At 38.1% G+C, this 16,797-nt stretch overlaps 1 pseudogene; it reads right to left on the bottom strand.

Moving 5' to 3' along the window:
- Positions 1-15,898: 15,898 nt before the first annotated feature.
- Positions 15,899-16,564, bottom strand: LOC148928476 (secreted RxLR effector protein 161 pseudogene; annotated as a pseudogene).
- Positions 16,565-16,797: the final 233 nt, after the last annotated feature.

Genomic DNA, 16,797 nt, shown 5'->3' with positions numbered 1-16,797 from the left:
CAAGGTCAATCACGCCATCTCAGACTTTTCTTCTTTCGCTCCAATTCTTTCTTCTCATCTCACACATCCAATTTCACAGTAGTAAAATTTTACAAAGGTCAAATCCTATCAAACTTGAAGTACCCATTCTGTTCCAAGAAAAACAGAAACTTTTGAAAACGGACACATTTTTTAATGTAAAATTTGTAAGAGCACTCACGTTATCTGAACTTAGGGGCGAGCAAAATAACCGAAAATCGAATATCCGAATCGAACCAAACCGAAATTTTGAAATTCGGTTTGGTTTTTTCGGTTTTTCGATTCGGTTCGGTTTTAAAAATACAAAAATTTTGGTTTTTCGGTTCAGTTCGGTTTGGGCGAAAAAAAAAACCAAAAAATCGAAAAACCGAATTATATTTTAAATATATTATTATATATTTTTATCCTATTAATTTAGTATATTATATCATATATATAACAAATATTCTTCTAATATATTTTTATATAATAAATATTATATATATTATATTAATTTTATATTATATATATTTATATTCTATTAGTATATATAAAATAAAATAAATTAGATATATTAAAATATACTATTTTTTTTCGGTTTTTCGGTTTTGTTTTGAAATTTCAGTTTTTTCGGTTTAGTTCGATTTTTTAAGTTCGGTTTTTGATTTTTCGGTTTTCGGTTTTTCGATTTTTCGGTTCGGTTTGGGCGAAAAACCGAACCGAAACCCGAATGCACACCCCTAGTTGTAGCCGAATTTGCTCCGATAATGTATCCATACCTCTGATAATGGACTGAATTTACTATAATACCCCCTGCTAACTCCTGCCTCCCCTGCACAGCCATTCTCTCTCTAACCCAACTACTCTATTCTCTTTCCCCGGATCTTCTCTCTCTAACCCCAAACTCCCATTCTCAATGGGGTGGGTAGGTACGGTATACCTACCGAAACCATCATACCGTATACCTTATCGAAATTTCGATATGAGAAAACATCATACCTTTACCTTACCAAAATTTTCGGTATAACAAATTTCAATACCGATACCATACCTTATTTTCAGTATGTCATACCTAAATTTGATATACCGAACTTTTGCGGTATACCAGAGTTTTACGGTATATTGGACTATGGTACGACATACCAAAATCTCATTATTTTGTAAATAATTTTAAATACAAAAGCAATGAAAATAATAGTATTAGAAAACATGAAATTTAATCAAACTCAAACATATTCAAATAATGTTAAAAAAACTGCAATAATTAAACTCCACGCAATCACACAAAGTTCAACGATATTTGTTTGAAACTAATTTAACTTTTATATTATAATAATTTTTTTGAAACTAATTGATTCAACGATATCTGTAACACCCCTTACCCGATTAATTTAATAATCGAATAAGTGATGTCACATTTTGGTACAAATATCTAATTACCAGAAAAATCTTAGACTTATAGAATTATTTTCCATTACTTGGTAAATGGACAAACCGCTATATAACGTCTATATATATATATTTACAGACACAACCTAGATAACTATTTACAAATTATATATGTTTAACAAAACGTGCATGAAATGATTAAGACGTCCCAAATACATTACACTTTCTATACATGCCACAACTAATATATCAAATAATTATTCAAACGCGAAAGATTAGATAGTGACTCGACTTGAGCAGCTATGAAGCAAATGAGCTAATATGATCACCTTATCTGCAAGGGGGAAAGAAAGGAGTGAGCTTCAACAAGCCTAGTAGTATACCCACATTAGAGCTTAATTTCCGAAGTTAAGTAAACATTGTACAACCTATACATTTACATGATTAATTATGAAAACAACCTATACATTTACATGATTAATTATGAAAACGCTCCAGAACCTACATCATTATATCCATGCACATATATTTCATTCATAAACGAACCATTATTTGTCAATCTTTGATCACATGGAGTTTACCCAAAAAGTTTACAATTCACATACTTAGAATCAGATAATGAGAATATAAAATAAATTACATAACACCAATTATGTGAAACACAGAATATATAGCAACATTATCCAGCCATCAATATATATAAAACACATAAGCAAGCAGATCACCAATATTTTCACATATTCAAACACATATAGCCCCTTTGAGTGCTTAGTGACAGACTAGGGTACGCGGACCAGATCAGAAACAAAGACAGATGCAGACGCGGATTTTTGTCCTTGAGAGGACTCCGCACAGACCACCCATTAAGGGTGCAGAATCACAGAGTTCAGAGGCAGAATTCAGAGACAGATCAGAGACGATCCTCGCTTCGGTTATCCAGAAGACGAGAGATCACAGATAATGCAGCGCTGCTGTCCTATGGCATGCCAATTGTACCCACAAAATACACTAATGCACGGGGCATAAACACAGTCAAGTATACTTATTTTCATCTCAATGCATATTTCCAATAATCTTCAACATAACAGATTTGCAACTTCTTTTCACACTGTATCATATCAAATAAATAGATAAATTTCAATTCTCAGAATACCATCACATTCCCAAAATTCACATATTTCACGCCATAAGCAACATGTACAGATCACATAATATATCACCAATTAGTACACAACATTCTATATGAAATCAAGCAAGACTTAATTAAGAAATTAAGACCTAATGTAGAATACACTACCTTAAAACCGAGAATGCCTTCATGGAATCCATTTATCCCTTGCCTTCTCATTGCTCATGCTATTTCTCGGGGAAGAATTTCCTTTCAATATATAACTTTTATCAAGACCAACACCAAAGATAATTCAAGCTTAAAATAAGTTATCTCTCAGTTATCTTTAGCTACTAATTTATTCAGCTTACTATTTTCAGATCCTTACTCTGAATTCCCAACCAACAGTTAAAACCAAGTTATAACTAAAATATCACAAACCTGAGTCCTAGACCATAATAAGTATTATAGCATATAAAGATTCACTATTTTCACCAACTTTAACATAAGCTTATGGTAAATATTTCCAAAAGTGCATATCTAACTTATTGTGAACATCTTTAGTCAAAAATATATCAACATCATCAAGTTTCACACTTAGCTATAGGCTGTCCCAAACTTCACCATGCCAAGAATGCTCATTTCCCTTCATTAAGGTGTAAATCATAGATAAATTCTAAAATCAAACCAAGTAGCATAACAAATTTCCCAAAATAGAAAGGGGAATCCTACGCCTTCCCTACATTCACACATCAAGGTAAACTTCCATTCTATTTCATCTCTAAATATTTCTAGGTAGGAAAAGTAGAAATCAAAATGTCAGATTTGCACCTATTTTACTTAAATTCCAAAATGGGGAAAAACTTGATTATGAACCCTAGCTTCAATTTGGAGAAGAAATTGAATAATTTAGAGGTATCCGAGACTTGCAAAGTGGAGGCAAATCTAATCTACGGCTGCCGGAAATCGGCGACGGCGGCTCAGGAAACTGGACAGCAGCGGCGCACAGCGAGGAGTCCGGCGTGTGTGTTTGAGCAGCGAACAGGGTTGAGACAGAGAGAGATGTAGAGGATTCTGCTTGGGCGGTCTCCGGAGGAAGCAACGTTGAGTGTGTGTGTGTGAAAAATGGCGATCCCCCTTGGTGTAAACTGAATGTGTAGAAAATGTCGGTCTGGATCACCTAATGCATTCCCTAATCCATTTTCTACTCCACCCCTCACGAACATATTTTATTATAGTGGGGTCCACTCTCATGTGTGTGAGAGATGGAGTAGGAAATAAATTAGGAAATGCATTAGGTGATCCGGATTGAGAAAATGTGGGATTGGATCACCTACAACTTTTCATACATCACCCCCTATTCCACCCCTCACAAACATGAAATATGGGCCCACCATCATATTTTATGCTTGTGAAAAGATAAAGATGGTGTAGGAAAAGTTGTAGGTGATTCCTACTGGAAAATGTGAGGGAGAGATTACTCTCGTAAGTTCTAGAAGGGAGAATATATGAAAAAAATCTCATTCCCTTTTCCCCTCTTTTTTTTTTTATAAATTTATTCTTACTTATTCTTCATTTCCTTTTCCTTTAATCTTTCCACACACTTATAATAAAAATGCCACACAACAAATAATTCATATGAAGAAACTATCTAGACAATTCAAGAATTTAATTTTCCGACTAAACCAACGTTAAACTAATTAAGACCTATGAAGTACTCCCTTTGTCCCGGATAATTCGTCCCAATTTTCCATTTCGGTCCGTCCCACATAATTTGTCCCATTGCACTTTTACCATTTTTGGTAGTGGACCTCATATTCCACTAACTCATTCCTACTCACATTTTATTATAAAACTAATATATAAAGGTAGAGCCCACATTCCACTAACTTTTTCAACCCACTTTTCATTACAATTCTTAATACCCGTGCCCGGTCAAAGTGACCCGAATTATCCGGGACAGAGGGAGTAATTTATAACTGACCTCCATCGCATTTGAACTAATTTAAATTTTTGAAATTTTCAGGTTGTTACAATATCAAGTTTTCCTAATTGAGTTTATTTGATTTTATATTTACATGACTATAATGAGGCAATATTTGATTTCTACATGTAAATATTTATTTGTTTGGTAAAAGTATGAATTTACTTGATATAATTTGGCATATATTGATATCGGTATATACCTTATATTACGGTATATACCGTATTTTCGGTATACCCCGGTATACCTCGATATATGCAAATTCATACCGTTACCCTATCGAAATAAATCGGTAAGGTATCATACCTTACCGAAAATTCCGGTATACCAAAAATCCGATATTTTTGGTATTTTTTCGATACAATAAGGGCGGTATTTTGGTATTTCGGTATTTTTACCCAGCCCTAATTGTCACTATTCTCCTCTCTCTCTCTAACTCCACTCACCCTCTCCTTCTCCCTTCTCTAACATATTAGATCTGATGTGGTAGTGACTCCATGTCTTCTCTCGTGGTTAAAGCTTTGGAGTTGGCTGGTGGTGGTTGTATGAGGTGGTAATGGAGGTTCTCCACGGCCGAGATCGCTCCGTAGCCGTCGCCGGAGCTCCGAGTCCATTTCTTCCTAACCCTATTTCTTTTATGCTACAATCTAGCACCGACACACACACACTAAATATCTCTCTACTAAACACACACATTACACCCAAATACACACAACGACACATTCATACACACGCACCCTTCACTCCCCTGCTTGATGGTTTTTCCACCCACCGGTACTGCTGTGGCTGCCGGCTAGCCTCCCTCCACTTAGCTTCTTCATCCCCATCTTCCATAATCTCCATCAAGGTTTGAATCTTTCTCAATTTCAATTTCTTGTGATTTAGTGTAAAATGTGAAATAACTCCTTGATTGTATGACATCCCATGTTGTGTTTATGTTCTTTTTAATTGAAAGTTTTATGAAAGTATGTAATGAAATGGTGAGATATAAGATAGAAAATTAAATCTCACAATTTCTTTACATGCTTTGTATCAGAAACATTTAAGGGGAAGTATCATTCCTACTCTGCCACAAAGCCACATCCATGCATTCTTGATATGCCGTCCATACCTATTATCAGTCTCCGCCAAAAAGAAGGCGGAGAAACCACCTTAAGCAAAAACTGTACCAAAAGAAACACATATGTGACATATGTAAACAAGTTTTCGACTCCTACAAAACTCTAGTAACACACTGGGGCATGAAGCACCCGGCAAACAAAAAGGAGGGAAAGCTTTGCAAGACTTGTGGCAACTTCAAAGCGCCGGGCAGTCCTTGCAATTTTCTACAGGATCTTTTGAGAGCGACGAAGATTGCCCTAACAACTGGACAGATGAAAAGCTTTATACTACGTTGAGAAAGATGTATGACGAGAAGAAAGATCTCAAGTATCCAAAGGGTCTGGGTTTGGCTGAGGAGGGTGTAGGGTAATTGTGAAGCTATAGGTGTGTACATTTTGCTACCTCGAAACCCCTTCTCTTGAGTTCAATTACCCAGCTTTAGAGCTTCTTATTATGATTATGATGAATGCATGATGGTTTTGGTGATTATGCATCGCATTTTCCTTGCTCTTATGAGCACGTGCATTCTTGTTTATGCCCGCGATTGCTGTGTATAGGGCTGTGCAACCCTGAGAAGAGGATGTTGGAACTCCACAAGCTAGAGACTTGTTCAAAGAGTGCAACTATCCCATCCGATGAAGACGAAGAGTGATGGACGCTCCCACATCCAAAGAGCTGTACCAATATAGCTTTTGGGCCGTTGATGAAAGACGACACAGGATTTTTAGTTTGTTAGAAGATGTAGGTGGTGGTGGCCAGAGCTTACAATTCTTGTACCATACTTCACTCTTTCTATGAAATACTACACATTTTCTTATAAAAAATCATCACTTTTTTCGATTTTCACAAAGCTGAAACATTCTTATCATACATAGTTCAAAGAGAAAAAATACGTGGCACACCAACAATCGAGAGGACAAACAAGACAGAAGATTTAATAAGTACTATAAACTTGCAAGATAAACTGCATTTGCGTTACCAGGTATATTAGTGCACAATCGCTTCAACTTTGTAACTCTAATTTGTGACGATCGATGATCATATCTTATACGGGTTTGAATCCCTTGATGCTGTTCCACACATCCAATTATTTTATAATAATAAAAAATAAGTACTATTTTAATATTATAATTTAGAAATAAAATAATAGGATGTGTGAAACAGCATCTTTAATACCATGTACTTTTTTTAAAGAAGCTATTATATTTTTTTGGGTAATTTCAAAAAGTAATTTTGAAATTATTTAATTGTCAATTGATTAATTGTAGTAAAAGTTTGGAACTAATGAGTTTGATTTCCAAATATTTTATAGGTTGTCCTACTTGACCGAAGATGCGTCCTACCAAATTAAACAAGGTTTAAGTGTTTATATTTGATTATTGGTTAAATTAGTAAATATAAGAAATTTGAAAGATGCGTCCTACCAAATTAAACAAGGTTTAAGTGTTTATATTTGATTATTGGTTAAATTAGTAAATATAAGAAATTTGAAAGGAAATTAGAAAATAGAGATTTTAATTAATGTCTTTCATAATTCTTTTTGTGTTAGTTTTACACTTAATACCCCCTTAATAGATTATCTGAGATTTGAAAATTGCTACATGTTTGACCAATATAAATATTTGTGTTGATTTTATTTGATAGTTATAATAAGAAAAAGAAAATAGAGAAGGAATTGATAAATATCTACACTAATCTAGAACCCACTACACACACCAGTGACTGTTTGGCTAAGATAAATAAGTTATCATCGGTAAACTAATGTTTGGTAGCTTATTTAACTTATTGTTGTGGCCCATGTTTATTTATCTGCCCGTCCAAGGGCCTCTTTCTTCCAGATAAATAATCGGGTGGAATTTACTCCGATAAATTTTTATTTTTTATTTTTTATTTTTTATTATGTTATGCAAGTCTCCATGTCATAGAAAATAAGAAGAATCTGTGCACCATATTAAATTAAAATACATAAACATAATTTGCATTGTTCGAACCTTGTCAATTGCCATTTGATTTAAAATCTTCCTTCCCTCTCCACACTGCCAAGTTGTCAATGCGTTCATGTAACCAGACGTTAAAAACATACCTGCTCAATATTGTAGCCGGGACTGGGGTCGTTAGACAGATTAAGAACCCTGGCAAATCTGTCCAAGCAATTTCCAACTGCAATGTCTAATGTCTCGCCACAAAGATACGATACCTGTCCTCGCTATAGGCAATGCCTGAGTATTTCCCCCGCTCACATAAAGGACAACTGGATCATCTGCCCCGGTCACTATCCTCCCCATCTCAATATGTGCTGAATTTCGTGTTAATCGCATGATTGACGTGGATACGAGCTTAGAGCTTGAACATCCGGTAGAGAAATTACTACAGAATGATAGGAAAAGAGAGCGGCGGTGGACGGTGGTTGTAGCTAGGGGTGAGCAAAATAACCGAAAACCGAATATCCGAACCGAACCAAACCGAAATTTTGAAATTCGGTTCGGTTTTAAAAATACAAAAATTTCGGTTTTTCGGTTCAGTTCGGTTTGGGCGAAAAAAAAACCAAAAAACCGAAAAACCGAATTATATTTTAAATATATTATTATATATTTTTATCCTATTAATTTAGTATATTATATCATATATATAACATATATTCTTCTAATATATTTTTATATAATAAATATTATATATATTATATTAATTTTATATTATATATATTTATATTCTATTAGTATATATAAAATAAAATAAATTAGATATATTAAAATATACTATTTTTTTTCGGTTTTTCGGTTTTGTTTTGAAATTTCAGTTTTTTCGGTTTAGTTCGGTTTTTTAAGTTCGGTTTTTGGTTTTTCGGTTTTCGATTTTTCGATTTTTCGGTTCGGTTCGGTTTCAATTTTAACCTAAATTCGGTTTTTCGGGTTCGGTTCGGTTTGGGCGAAAAACCGAACCGAAACCCGAATGCACACCCCTATCTGAACTCTTCTTATAGCTTTTCTCTATCTTAAAGTCTATCTCTTTGCAATAAGAGCTCATCCCAGAGTTTATTTCGAATCTATATCTTTTCTACATTATCACTATTTTATATTTTTCATTTTTAATTTAGTAAAATAAAATGATATATAATAATAAAAAATAAAGACAACTCAATAAAAAAGCAAATTTTATTAAAAAGAAAACATCCTACATTTAAAAAAATATAGAAAAATACAAACAAAAAAATATTAATAAAAATATTAAAAAACTAAAGAGAAGTACTTATAATATAGAGTGAGATAAATGTGAATAATTAGTGGGGAATGGGTTATGTATAGGAGATAAAAAATGAAATTTTTTTTTTAAAAAAAGAACCCCCCCCCCCGGTAATGGTGTGGGCGCCGACGAGGAGGCCGATGGCTAGGCCCTTGCGATCGGCCTCCATTGTGAGTGCTCTAAAGTAAGAGATACAGAAGAGAAAAAGTGTGTTAGCGGAAAAATTAATCTCACCTTATTAGAGAAAAATAAATTTCCTAAAATTAAAAGTTTCTATTTTTAAGGGATAGTCATAGGACAAAAAAGAAAAAAGTTACTAGGAGTACTTTTTTTAGGGGATTGAGTAAAAATGAAATTTTAATTTATTTTAAAATAATACTATTAGTCTTATTTCTAAGTATATTATTTGAAATTTTATCAAACATACTTATATTACATCATAAGAGCATTTATATAGTGGGTGAGAGAAATTTCAAAATATATGATTAAATTAGATGATCTTTTCGTTTTCTAGAATAAATTGGATGACTTTTCATTTTCTAAGATCGGGCACACAACTTTTCATTTAGGGCATCCACAATGGATGCCCTAGTGCATGCCCCATTGAGAGCCCTAGTGGTTGCCACGTCAGCATGCCCTATCTTTCTGCAATAGTGGAGCCCTAGTGCATGCCCTATCTCTTATCCACTTTTCATTTCAATTTTAGTTTTAATTTTTTTTATGTTTACCAATTATAAATAGCAAAATTAGACTTCTAAATTAAAGAACTAGCAAAAAACATACATTACTTAATTTTTTTTTTAAAGTTACAAAAAAGAGGTACAATTTCAACGACCACTACGTGTCCAAACTTCTTCAATCATGTCGTTCATGAGATCAAAATGAGCATGTTGGTTGCGCATGCTCTCATGAGCTTGTAATCTCTCGTTGAGTCCATAGGGTAAACCTCGAACGACCGGCGGGGCTGCATGACCTGCGCTCGGAGCGGCTTCATCGTCGGACCACTGGCTAGCTGCACGACCTTCGTCGACAATAATCATGTTGTGCAAGATGATGCACGCGTACATGACATTGGCGATATGATGCCTGTACCAGGAACGAGCCGGGCCTTTCACTATTCTCCAACGCGCTTGAAGCACACCGAATCCTTGCTCCACGTCCTTCCGTGCAGCCTCCTGCTTTGCCGCAAAAAACTCTCTCCTCGCACCCGTTGGACAAGAGATTGTCTTCAAGAAAACTGGCCATCTCGGGTAAATGCCGTCGGCTAAGTAGTACCCCATATGATGTTGTCGTCCGTTGGCAGTGAAGCTGATAACCGGACCGTTGCCATTGCATTGCTCGGTGAAGAGACTAGACGAGTTCAGCACATTGATGTCGTTGTTGGACCCCCCAACGCCAAAGTGAGCATGCCAAATCCAAAGACTGTGGTCAACGATTGCTTCAAGGATCATCGTCGGGTGGGTACCCTTATACCCACTGGTGAATTGGCCTCTCCACGCTGCAGGACAATTCTTCCACTCCCAGTGCATACAATCAATACTCCCTAACATTCCAGGAAAGCCGTGCACCGTATCGTGCATCCGCAGAAGGTCCTGGCAGTCTTGGGCATTCGGCTTGCGCAAATATGTGGCGCCGAAGGCGTCAATAACGCTCACACAAAAATTTACCAGACACTCCCGGCCAGTTGTATCCCCGACGTGAAGATACTCGTCGAACATGTCCGCCGTAGTGCCGTATGCCAACTGACGAAGCGCAACAGTGCACTTCGTCAGCGGGGATGGACCCTTTCTATGGGCCGCATCTTCCCGCCACTGGAAGTACTCGTCGCGCGCCTCAACGCGTGAACAATCTGGAGAAACAACTCTCGCCGCATCCTAAACCGTCGGCGAAAAACCGGCGCACCCCACCGGGGATGTTCGGCGAAGTAGTCCTCGAACAGACGTTGATGAGCTAGGACATGCTCTCGACGGACGGATGTCCGTCGGCGGATGGGCCTCGGGATCTGCTCTTGGGCCTGCTGTTCGGCTTGCTCTTGCTCATGTATTGCACGAATACCGGCGAGAATCTGGTTCCCGAAAGCAAACATTGTGCGTTCCATAGACCGACCAATATCATCCCCGGAAAACATTTTGGAAAAGTGAGTGAAAGAGATATTGCTATGGAGAGAGAGTTGAGAGAGATGTGTGAGAGTTGTGTGAAAAATGAGTGAAATGAAGGTATATTTATAGAATTGAAAAAGAAAAAAAAAAATCAAAAACGCGTGATCGGGCGCACCTCTGCAATGGGCGCCCGATCTCACGCCCGATCGATCGGGCTCGGGATCGGGCGCGACCGAACTATTGGTCGCGCTCGGGCGTGACCGAGGGCTGCAATGGATGCCCGACCACGCCCGAGCCCGATCTCGGCCGATCGGGCGCGCGATCGGGCATCCATTGTGGATGCTCTTAAAGGGTTTATTGTCTTTTTCTCTTATTTTCTTTTTTTTTTTTAATTTCTCTTACAAAATAGTATGAATTGATCAAACTACCCAACATAATATTTATTTTTCAATCGTTTTCTTTTTCCTCTCTCTAGACGCAAGAGAAGAGGGTCACTTTTGAGGGAGAGCAACATAGAGAAGATGAAAAGAACGAGAGAGGAAGGCAGAGGAAAATAGTTATGCTTTGGGAGAGAGCAACAGAGAGAGAAGAGGAAAAGAAAGATTGAGAAAGAAATCTTATGTTAGGTAGTTTAATTGATTCATGTATTTATGAGGAAAATAATAAGAAAAAGAAGAGAAAATAAGAGAAAAATGCAATAATCCCATAAATGAAACGTTAGCGACTTAGTGTGCCCCGATCCTGGAAAATAAAAGGCCATCTGATTTAAATCCCAAAAACTGAAAATTCGTCCAATTTAATCTTATATTCGGATCCAATACAAAGACTATATGTTGATTAATCTATGAATATAGATAATGATGGTTGAAACATTATGATGGTCCCTAAAGTAGATTAAGTTACAATCTGTTGGTTGCCCATTAGCACCAAGGTGTCCCTCTAAATATTTAGTGTTCAGCTCCTATATGATAAAAGTCCTCACACAAAATTTCAACTCTCTCATATTATATTGATCAAAGTGTTAATTCATAAAAGTATCTGTAATTTAATATTATATGGGAGTACTTGGTATATGTAAAGGTAATTTAAATAGAGAGAATCATACCAATTTTAAGTTTTTTAAATATTTAAGAATTGCGAACTACTCCCTCCGTCCCAACTTAAGAGTGCAAATTAGTTAGAGCATCTCCAACGCTAGCGGGCCGGACCGCAACTGGGTCCTGGCCCGTGGCCCAAGCGTTAAACGTCGACGATTTTCGGCCTAGGACGGTCCCGGTGACGCAGTCGCGTCCTGGGAGCGCATTCGACTCAGGGTTAGTCGTGCCCGTGACGCAAATTGCGAGTCCCGGCCCGGCGTTGGATGTCTTCGGGCCGGGCAGCAAGTCCCCACGTTTTTTTTTTTTTTTTTTTTTTTTTACATTTTGTTTGCCTATTTATACACTTGTTGTGCTCCATTATTCCACTCTTCCACACTTTCTCAATTTCAATCCTATTGTATTCCAATATTTCCGACTTCTATGGAGTGATCAACGACCAACAACATATGGACGATTTCGTCAACGTTAACAACTGGCACGTGTTGCCGTCGCTTGACCCAAATGCAACGCCTAGTCTGGGATTGGCTACCAATATGGAAATAACATCACCAGTTAGCACTGATGAGTACGACATCAGTGATATGGAGCCCGCTGAAGGGAGGGGAAAGGGCAAGGTTGCGGATGAGGAGGGGCCGAAGAAGTATAGTCCGCAGGAGACATTGTGGCTGGTCAAGAACTTTGTTGACGTCTCCGAAGATCCTATCATCGGCAACCCGTAGAGCGGCAAAGTGTTCTGGGAGAGGATTTTCCAAAAGTACAACGCTGGTCGACCTAGAGGGTCGTTCGAGCGTAGCTACGTGAAGCTACGCAAGCATTGGGGTCGGGTACAGAAGGAGATGAACAAGTGGAATGGAAAGTGGACTAACGTAGCCCGGATGTGGCGAGTGGGAACAGCGAGATGGACCTCGTGGAGAAGGTCAGGGTGGACTTCTTCTCTGACAGGAAGAAGCATTTCAAGCACTTAGACGTTTTGAAGCTTGTCGAGAAGAGCCTGAAGTAGACCGCTGGGGCAGAACCGGCGACAAGTGGGGCGCCGAAGAGAACCAAAGTTTCCGCCTCCGGACACTACTGTTCGAGCTCGAGCTGAACCATGAGATGATAGCCTACATTCGCGCACAAATGAAGAAGTAGTTTTTTAAAAATTTTAGAAAATATTTTATTTTTCATAGAACAAAGGGAGTATGTATATAGTCACTAGCTTGATTACCCCTTTTTATAATAATAATTGTTGGATATTGGACTCCTTGCTTTGGGCTTCTATTATTGTTGAGCCCATAAGAATAATTGGCCCAAATCGATCCTGGCCCGTTTACTTATCCAGAATGGCTGGATGTGTGACACCTGGCTACTCCACGCGGATCATGGCTCACAGCCGTTGGATGAGTGTTGTGTTTGTTAAGTGAGAGAGACCGGTTAGTCTTCTCGGATTTGATACTCTCTCTCTCTCTCTCTCTCTCTTGTTCCAGAAACCGTCTTCATCTCTCTCCCTTCTCTCTAAGATTCTGGCGAACCTAGCCGGAGTTCTCCTTCGAGCTTTCAGTTCCACCGATGATTCTCAGTTCCTAAGAGTTCTACCGGTGTAGATTGAGTTTTAGGAAACTTCTTCGGTTTCCTTCTCTTTCTAGGGTTTGGTCTTTAGTCTGTGACCAATCCCGAAGTGCTTGGAGTGTGTGGTGAGGGGTCTTGTGTTCTTGGCTGTGTGTTCTGGGGTAGTGTGGGTGAGTCCGCGTGTGAGACAACCGTGGTGTGCGTTGGTTGGTGAGATCTAGGGTTCCACTGATTTCTGGTTTGAGTTCGTTCAACAGTGCTCTCCTTTGTGACTTGCTGTGAGGATTGGGGAGGTCTGAGGCCTAGTGCAGTCACTGCTGTGACCTGAGCCACTTGTGGCCCGATTCTCTGACTTAGTCTCTTTTTTGTTTAGATCCTTCGGGATCAATCTCTTGTGTGACTAATCCAGCTACTAAGTGTGCAGGACTCTCGAGAACTAAGGAGTTCTTAAGCTTAGTCTAGGGTTTCTGTTTGTAACATTGTACTTAGTGTGTAATCAAGATACCACGGTTGTATTTGGCTTGTACCTCTGAGATTAGCCATCTCAGAACCAATCAATAAAAGAGGTCCCGGTAATTAGCGAATCCTGAGTGGTCTGATCCCTACAGTGGTATCAGAGCCACGGGGGGATCACTTGGGCGCGCCGGGTCGCAAATTAAGGAGGTGGGCTCGTCAGAGTAAAGCTCGGCCTCCGGTATAGGCCCTGAGGTAAGACGGTTACACCTTAACGAAGGGTAACCGCTCTGGTAAATTGGCTAAACCTCTCTTTTCTGCTTTCATAGAACCCTAGGCTTGGGCTTTTGTTGCTGGTAGTGTTGGGGATAATCGCAGCGGAATTTGCAAATTAAATAAATTCACATAAGAATCTATTTAGGTGATTATGTGGGTCGATTCAATTTAATGCTTGAACATGTAGAGACATATAATTGCGCAATTAATCACATAATTTAATTTAAATTATGTTGTTGAATACTTACAACAATGATTCTCCAAAGAATCGAAGTGGCTTGCTACTTCTCCACGTGTAGATCTTGACGCTTGATTGTGAATGCAAGACCAAAGATCTTCTAACCTATGACCCTTAACTCTATAGATCTAAATTCCTTGTGGGAGGAATCTCTTAGAAATTATAAGAATCTTGAAGGAGAAGACAAGAAAGCCAAGTGTGGAGGCTAGGGTTTGTTATATTTCATATGTGTCTCCTCCTTACATTCTTATTTATAGAGTTTATGATGGGCTAGGTTAGGGATCTATGGGGCTTGGATTGGGCCTCCCCAATTGGACCTTCTTTACTAATTAAATTATAACCAATAATTTAATATAAGGCCAATGGAATATTTCTTGTGCCACTATAGAAGAAATATTGACCGCCCATCCAATCCGTGATTACAAGCAATCCGGGTTAACCTCTTTAATATATTATTTCCCGTGTCTAAGACTTTCTATATCCATTAATTAATTTGTAGTCTGCTATAGACTTTAAATTAATTAATATCTTTATTTCCAAGAGTTTGTCTAGTACGAGATGTATATTAAAATATACTTTTCCTTTTCTATTTATTCTTGGATTAAATCCAAACCGGCCGGGTTTCCGAATAATAGAACTTCTCTCGAACACCTCTTGGGGATATAGTCAAACCGTGCAGGCACATGATTCAATGTAATAATAAAACTGACACTATACTAGTTATTAATTACTACTACCCAAGATATCAGGAATATTGGGTTACGAAAAACCCGCACCTATTGATAAGTCAAAGCAGCATATGATTAGATAACGTGTGTCCTATATTATTACAAAGATTAGGAAATATTAAATCTCCAAGACATCGTCTTACAGTAGATAGCAACAAAGACGTGTCTATACTTTAGATCCATTCAATGCTATACCACACCAGTGTCACTAGTCATTCTCAAGGTAAAGACGACTTTTCGGATGGACACTGCAACCTTTCACGATAGGTAGCCAAAGCCTATCTAGGTTGTGAAAAAGTTTTACTTCTACAAGGTACCGGTTGGGCCACCTACTGTGATGACCTGTTCCACGACCCAACCTTCAATGTAGAAGACTTAGACTGATTTAACTTTCCGGCGTTTTAATTATATAATTTAATATATAATTAAATACGGTCAATACCCATTATATTAAAATACACAGTGTGAAGAAAACATTTATTATTCTCATTAAATGAAGAGTGTTTACAATATACAAGCAATTTATCAAATTCAAAAACTCGAAAAATGCTTTTTAGTATATATGTTCCAACAATCTCCCACTTATACTCAAAACATGCTTTCGAGTATACTACTGTCAATTTTCTTCAATTTCTCCCACTTATAGAGAAAGCAGGTCTGAGTCTTTAATGCATCTAACACCTATCCCTTCCATATGACGATCGAACGTCCCACCCGAGAGGGCTTTCGTGAAAGGATCAGCAAGGTTGTTTTCTGTTGCAATCTTGACTACTTGTATGTCACCTCTCTGTACAATCTCCCGAATGATATGATACTTCCTCTCAATGTGTTTGCTTGCCTTATGGGATCGTGGTTCCTTTGAGTTTGCAACAGCTCCAGAGTTATCACAATATACCGTGATGCTCTAGGGCAAACTCTGAATCACACCCAACTCCTTTAGAAAGTTCTTGAGCCATACAGCCTCTTTTGCAGCTTCAGAAGCAGCTACATACTCGGCTTCCATGGTCGAGTCCGCAATGCATTTCTGCTTTGCACTCTTCCATATAACGGCTCCACCTCCCAAGGTGAACACATAACCAGAAGTAGACTTTCTCGAATCACGATCAGATTGAAAATCTGAATCCGTGTACCCCATCGGACATAGATCAGATGCCTTGTAAACTAGAACATACTCTTTAGTCCTCTTCAGGTACTTGAGTATATTCTTTACTGCAGTCCAATGTCCTTGGCCAGGGTTCGACTGATACCTAGCCACCATGCCTACGGCAAAGCATATATCAGGTCGTGTACACAACATAGCATACATGAGACTTCCAACTGCCGAGGCATATGGAACCTTTTTCATGTCTTCTATCTCTGTATGTGTCGTAGGACACATCTCCTTTGATAGATGAATTCCATGTCTGAAAGGGACGAAACCTTTCTTGGAATTCTCCATGCTAAAACGTTGTAGTACAGTATTGATGTAGGATTCTTGAGACAAGCACAACATTCTTTTCTTGCGATCTCTGATCACTTTGATCCCTAGAATGTGTCCCG

This window comes from Salvia hispanica, chromosome 4 (genome assembly GCF_029641045.1).
Source record: "Salvia hispanica isolate PSC_SH4W2 chromosome 4, Shi_PSC_v1, whole genome shotgun sequence".
Classification (NCBI taxonomy): domain Eukaryota; kingdom Viridiplantae; phylum Streptophyta; class Magnoliopsida; order Lamiales; family Lamiaceae; genus Salvia; species Salvia hispanica.
This window is presented reverse-complemented; position numbering and strand designations above follow the sequence as displayed.